The sequence below is a fragment of the Perca fluviatilis genome, chromosome 13 (assembly GCF_010015445.1).
Source record: "Perca fluviatilis chromosome 13, GENO_Pfluv_1.0, whole genome shotgun sequence".
NCBI lineage: Eukaryota > Metazoa > Chordata > Actinopteri > Perciformes > Percidae > Perca > Perca fluviatilis.
Genome location: NC_053124.1, coordinates 6940676 through 6948175, shown reverse-complemented (window position 1 = coordinate 6948175; position 7500 = coordinate 6940676). Strand labels below are relative to the sequence as shown.

At 38.3% G+C, this 7500-nt stretch overlaps 1 long non-coding RNA gene across 1 annotated transcript in view; it reads right to left on the bottom strand.

Annotated features, from left to right (window-relative positions):
* Window positions 1-495: 495 nt before the first annotated feature.
* LOC120571370 overlaps window positions 496-7500 on the bottom strand; it is a 51811-nt gene continuing 44806 nt past the window's right edge. Inside the window, exons 2-3 of the long non-coding RNA XR_005641223.1 lie at window positions 610-756; window positions 496-510 (exon numbers count right to left, since the gene is read on the bottom strand). This is a non-coding gene — a long non-coding RNA (uncharacterized LOC120571370). The remainder of the gene's footprint in view (window positions 511-609; window positions 757-7500) is intronic.

Sequence of the window (7500 nt, the reverse complement as noted above, 5' to 3'; positions counted from 1 at the left end):
GAGAGAGAGAGAGAGAGAGAGAGAGAGAGGAAGAATATATATATATATATGATAGGTATATAGAGAGAGAGAGTATATATATACATATATAGTATATATATATATATATAGATAGTATATATATAGAGAGGTATATATAGAGAGAGCATATATATATATAAATATATATATATATACATATATATATATATATATATATATATATATATATATATATATATATATATATATATATATATATATATATATATATATATATATATAAAATAGAATGAAGAGAAGAGGTGGGAGAGGGAGGAGAATAGGAAGGAAGAAGGAGAAGGAAGGAGCAAAGGAATGGAATGGCAGGAGGAGATGGATGGTAAAGGAGGAAAGGGGATGGTGGTGGAGGAAGGATGGATATGGAATGGTGGAAAGGTGGAGGAATAACCCCTGGAAGGAAAATAGTGGATTATGGAGGGGTGGATAGGAAGGAGGGAAGGAGGGAAGGACACCCTGTAGTTGACACACCTGGAAACACAATGTTACAATATGACTATTGTCACTAAGGCTGAAGTTACTGTGTATCGATCATAAACTGCATAAAAATATGTAGTGATAGGCTCTCACCAGATCTGCTGCCGTAGCCTGGATTTGAAGACAGGATCTTGCTCCACTTTTCCCTATCTGTAGTGGTAGGAGCCCAGTAGCTCTTTAGGCTGCCCTCACATCTTGCATCTTCTGTGTTGTTTTTTGTTTCTCTTTTCCGTATCTTTACTGGGGACAAATCAGCCATTAACCACGATTCAAAAGTTTCGTTCTCTCCAAAAATATTGAAATTATTAAAATCTTCCATGTTCAAAAAATCTTTTTCTTAGTCAATGTTCTGAGTTACTAAGTCAATATATTGAGATACTAAGTCAATATTTTGAGATATTAAATTTATATTTTGAAATATTAAGTCAATTAATGAGATACTAAGTTAATATATTGAGATTTTAAGTCAATATTTTAAAGTTTCTTATTACTTTGAGATTCTTAGTTTCTCATTACTTTGAGATTCTTAGTCAATATTCTGAGTTACTAAGTCAATATTTTAAGATATTAAGTCAACATATTGAGATACTAAGTCAATATGGCAGCACGGTGGCTCAGTGGTTAGCACTTCTGCCTCACAGAACGTTGGCACTGCAGAGTTTGATCACTGGTCTGGGCAGAGTTTGATCCCGTGTGAAGTTTGCATGTTCTCCCCGTGCTCCGGTTTCCTCCCACCATAAAGACATGCATGCTAGGTAACTAGGACTACAGTTGAAAATTAGCCGACCGGCTAACACCGTCGCATTTACAGAAATGTTGATTAACAATGTGTGTGTGTGTGTCAGTCAATCATAGCGGTCTGCGTCTGCATAATCTGTGCGTGCAGCCAGCGTTACAATGTATATTTGTAAAGATTGTTGCAATGCCTCTTTTTATCGGTCTCGTTTTAACGGACTATAATGCTAGCTGGCTAGGCTACACTACGGCAATGCCGAAGAGAAAGTCAGCATTCACTAAAAGATTCGCAAAGGGCTTAACCCTTCCTCCGCAAAGTCCAGGGCGATGATTATGCAGCGTTAAGTACACACTGCAAAAACAGATTTTATGTAAGCCATGGTGGTAGTGAAAGACCATGTCAAAACAGCAAAAACAAATGGTGGGTAGAGGCAGGGGCTAGCAGTGTGGCCACCTACTTTAGCAACGTTAGTGCTAAGTTAATTTTAAAATCCCACATCAGAATAGTGCGATATTACATGAGTGACAGTCTAAGAGTGGTGTATTATCACCCTGAGTTGACATGAGTCTGGCTAAACAGGAAGTTTTGTTTTTAGAGCAGCCTGTAAAAGAGTTAAAATATAGCTTTAATTACCAACCTGAAAAAGAGTTAAAATATGGCTTTAATTAAGAGCCTGGGAAAAAAAAAGTTAAAATATAGCTTTAATTGGACATTTTCAAAGCCTTTAATTTTAAAATCCTACATCAGAATGGTCCGATATATAACCCAAGTAACAGTCTACGGGTGGTGTATTATCACCCTGAGTTGACATGAGTCTGGCTAAACAGAAGGTTTTGTTTTTAGAGCAACCTGAAAAAGAGTTAAAATATGGCTTTAATTAGCAGTCTGAAAAAAAAAAAAAAAAAAAAAAAAAAAAAAGAAAAGAGTTAAAATATAGCTTTAATTGGACATTTTCAAAGCCTTTAATTTTAAAATCCTATATCAGAATGGTCCGATATATAACCCAAGTAACAGTCTAGGGGTGGTGTACTATCACTCTGAGGTTAAATGAGTCTGGCTAAAGGAGATTTTGATATTAGAAAATCTAGTTTTCTCCATAATTCCAGGGTCGATATGGACATGCTGGGCATCAATGGGACACTGAAGGTCTGTATTATGTGAATCAGGTTTCGAATTCAACGGGGGGCAATATTTGGCCATTTCAGGGCAGTGCAAAGACAGGCACTTTAGCAATAGAACAGGCCAAGTCTTGATTTCTCTGGAGCTGGGTTTTCTCCATAATTCAAGGGTAGATATGGACATGCTGGGCATCAATGGGACACTGAAGATCTGTGTCATGTGAAACAGGTTTCCATTTCAACGGGGAGCCATATTTGGCCATTTGGGGGCACTGCAAAGTGAGTCACTTTAGCAATAGAATGGTCAAAGGCACTTTAGCAATAGAATGGTCTATACCTTGATTTCTCTGGACCTGGGTTATCTCCATAATTCCAGGGTATATATGGACATGCTGGGTATCAATTGGACACTGAAGATCTGTGTCATGTGAATCAGGTTTCCATTTCAACGGGGAGCCATATTTGGCCTTTTGGGGGCACTGCAAAGTGAGGCACTTTAGCAATAGAATGGTCAAAATCTTGTTTTCTCCATAATTCCAGGGTAGATATGGACATGCTGGGCATCAATGGGACACTGAAGATCTGTATTTTGTGAATCAGGTTTCCATTTCAACAGGGAGCCATATTTGGCCATTTGGGGGCACTGCAAAGTGAGGCACTTTAGCAGTAGAATGGTCAAAGGCACTTTAGCAATAGAATGGTCAAAATCTTGTTTTCTCCATAATTCCAGGGTAGATATGATGGGCATCAATGGGAAGGTGAGGAGCTGTAGTATGTGAACCAGCTTTCAAATTCAACGGGGAGCCATATTTGGCCATTTGGGGGCCTTGCAAAGTCAGGCACTTGAGCCGTAGAATCGTGAAAATCTAGATGTCTTTTGGAGCTGGGTTTTCTCCATAACTCCAGAGTAGATATGGACATGCTGGGCATCATTGGGAATGTGAGGAGCTGCGGTACGTGACGCAGCTTTCAAATTCAATGGGGAACCATATTTGGCCATTTGGGGGCCTTGCAAATTCAGGCACTTTTGCCATAGAATCGTCAAAATCTGGATTCCCTTGGAGCTGGGTTTTCTCCATAACTCCAGAGTAGATATGGACATGCTGGGCATCAATGGGCCTCATTCACCAATATCTTCCTAAGTTTTCTCTTAAATATGTTCTCAAGAAAGTTCCTAAGAAAAGTCTACGTCTGATTCATGACGTCTTCTTAAACAGCAGAATTGTTCGCATCTGTGTTCTTAGGATTGATGAATCCCACGTCTTCGTAATTGAAAGCGCGTGCCAGTTGTTCCTAATTAGCATAAGAAAACACCCCGCAAATTCCCATATAAGGACATGACACTTCCTGTTTCGGAGATTGTCGGAGCTGCGGTGGAGGAAATACTGAATCTCAGTACTTAAATAAAAGTACAAATAACCAGAGACATATTTACTTTAGTAAAAGTAGAAGGTGTCCACTACCACAAATAAAGCCTGGCTTTTAAAAAAAGTTCCTATCCTAACCAGCATAAAACGGAAATGTGTTGTTAAAATCGGAATGCGGTTGGTTTTATTCATGGATGTATTTTCTTTTCTTTAACCATGCAAGTAAGCAAATAAAGTGTGTGAAGCAGCGCAAATGGGGAGATGTGAAGAGGTCCAGCCAAATAAATAAGATATGAACGCGTCTTACGCAGCCTGGCAGAGGAGTAAACAACGCTGTGGTGAGAAATAGATATAGCAACAAACGTTTTCACTTTTACCGTCGGCTGTATTACCGAGGGCTCTGGAGCACCGGAGCCGGTGTTCTATCGATCTATGCTACCTATCGAGATGTGCTACTTAGCGGTTCTGCGCATGCGCACGACCCACAAGCATGGTCTGATTCCCCGCCCATAAATCTATGCAACCCTGCGGTCGAAACATACGGTCGATACTGTGGTTAATGGAGTAATATCTAATGAATAATTTATTCATTGTACCTTTTGATAGGGTATATTTGTCTATCAGAATACACTGCCACTGAAATATTCAATAAATATAATTTAATAGAATATCAAAATATGCTCCTTATCTCCTGACAGTGTGCACTGTCACTCCATGTGCGCACATGAAGTGAGTAGTGGTGCAATATATAATGATTCTGTTGGGGAGCATTATTTGATAGGGTATATTTGTCTATCAGAATATGCTACCACTGAAATATTCAATAAAGATATAATGGAGTATCAAAATATTCTCAAATAAACATAAGATGTCAATACTGTTAGAGTTATATCTCTATGGGATTCAGCCTGCCTGCACAATTGGAAATGGGAACACATAAGGAAGCACATTTCGATAGGGCAGCGCGACTCGATAGACTCTACTATCGATTTGCGCTACGGTAGCATTTTTCGACAAGGCAGCATAGATCGACAGAACACCGGCTTGGATCAGCGGTGCCCCATACATACAGAATCTACGGCAACCAAACTTTACTGGTTGAGACAAACGTGTGACGGTCAGGAAGACGTTTTGGCAGGGGGGAAACTGATCAGAAAATGTAACGGAACATTGTAGAAATGAGAAATGTAGTGGAGTAGTAATTGCTGCAAAATGTAACAAAGTAAAAGTCAAAAGTAGGCTATGCACTATTGAGTCTACTTAAGTACAGATACGTGAAAAATGTACTTAAGTACAGTTAGGACGAATTTGTACTTTGTTACATTCTACCACTGCATTTTGGCCCTATAAATAGCGATCAATCACCAAATAACGCAAGATTTAATCAGTATATATTACATTGCTGATGTAAATTGCAGTGTTAGTGTTTTTTTTGCATACAAATGATCAGAAATACATTACAGTACAATACTATCATTGTAAACGACTGTAGAATTAAATAAAATGCAGTAAGCAATCATTTGGAGCAAATTGTCATCACTCAAATGTGCGTAAGAGTGCTTTTCCGTGTTCGTAGATTTTGTTCTTAGCCAAGAACAAATCCAAGTTAAGAAAACATTAGTGAATGCCAGAATCTTCGTAAAAAGTTCGTAGAAGGGTTTAAGAACACATTTCTTCGTAAGAACGGTTGGTGAATGAGGCCCAATGGGAATGTGAGGAGCTGTGGTATGTGGGGGCCTTGCAAAATCAGGCACTTTAGCCGTAGAATCGTCCAAATCTGGATGTCGATGGTAGATTTATGAGGACTAACGTTAACTGCTCCGCATATTTCTGCAGGGTAAATCAAGACAACTAGCTAAACTATCTGTCCAATCGGAGTTCTAAAACAACTTTTGAATGTACACGTTCCACCAAACAAGTTCCTTCCTGAGGCTATTTTGCAGTTGCACTGCTGCTCCGCCCAACGTCTAGCGCATCCCTAGACGATTTTGATTGGTTTAAATATATGCCAATAAACCAGAGCATATTTTCTCCTATCCTGGAGTGCTGTGTGGACTAGCCAGACCCTCCTCCACAGCACTGTGGAGGAAGGTCTGGCAATGCAAGGCAAATTTTACCTCACCATTTCTGTTTGCAACTTTATTGTAGACACACCCAAGCACGCTTACTACACACACAGTAGAAGTGTAAGGTTAAAGCTACTATCTGTGTGTTTGTCACAAAAATATCTGTTGTATCAGTATTCAGATTTTCCTGAAGAGGGTGGGGCCTGTCCCCAAAGTTTAACAAAAGAATTATCTAGATTGCTTCATTTTCTCGGTTTTATTTTTTTTATCCCAAACCCAGGGACGTGCACAGGTACAGGCTATTGTTGCCCGGGCAACTGCCCGTTTGCCCTTATTGGCTTAGCTGCTCCTCTGGTGAAAGAGCTTAAATAAACCTCTCTTTATTTATTTTTTATTTTTTTGCTGTGGTGGCTGCATTATTACGATAATACGCCAATCATTACTAAAGTTAAATCAGATTAAATCGCTATATCATCCAATCTTGCTCTCAGCGATACCCTCTGCCCCCAGTCACGTGACTTTGTTCATATTCTCACACACGGAGTACTGCATGTGAAAGAAAGGGAAAGCTCTTCAGCCTTCACATGAGTTTTTAAAGTTATGAAGATTATGACAAATGCCCTGTGAATAGTAACCAAAAAATCCACTTGAGCTTTGAATAAAGTGCAGCTTCAGCTTGTAACGTTTGCATCACATCACGCAGCATTGCCTTATATTAACGTAAAATGCTATGTTATCAACCAAAGCTAATGACAGCCTGCTGCAGCAGCAGGCACATAACGTAGCTATGTTACGTCAGTTAGGACGTTCTTTAGAGAAGAGAGAGGCTCAGGGATGTGTTGGTTTGGGATCTTGAATCATGCTAGGTTATACGTTGTTTGCAGTCAATATGTTTCATGAGTTTTCAACCAACAGATGTGACATTAATGAAAGGCACCATACTTTGTTATTAGTTGATAAATTAATGTGGTTAATGTAATAAACTTTGCATTTAAAAAAAAAAAAATTATAGCCTAATGTTAGTATGTGTGTTTAAGTATGCCTTTACAACAAAGATGACCGAAGAGAGCGAAAGAGCTGGATTAAAACTGTAGGCAGGCCAGCTGTGAGAGAAGCATTTGATAATGTCAAGCAACCATCCTACATTATTCATTAAATGTGAAGTAGGCCTATTTTATCAGAAGCATTTTCTTTAAGGGGGAGTAGGGTAATAACCCATTAAATCAATTGTTTAATTTAATAATAAATGCACAGTAAATTGTGTCATATATATATATATATATATATATATATATATATATATATATATATATATATATATATATATATATATATATATATATATATATATACAACACACACACACACACACATTACTTGTCAAAAGTTTTGGAACACCCCAATTTTTCTATTTTTTTTGTTGAAATTTTAGCAGTTCAAGTCCAATGAATAGCTTGAAATGGTACAAAGGTAAGTGGTGAACTGCCTGAGGTTAAAAATTTTACAAAATTTTTTTTTACAAAAAGGCCTTTTTCAGGGAACAAGAAAAGGGTAAACAACGTAAAGCTGTTCTGCAGCAATGGAGGTTGATCAAGCTTTGAAATTTGGTGCTACCAATTCCCACAGGTGTTCGATCTGGTCTGGATTACTTACAACCCCCTCGGTTTGTTTAAAAGTATTGTTGGAACACACTGTGG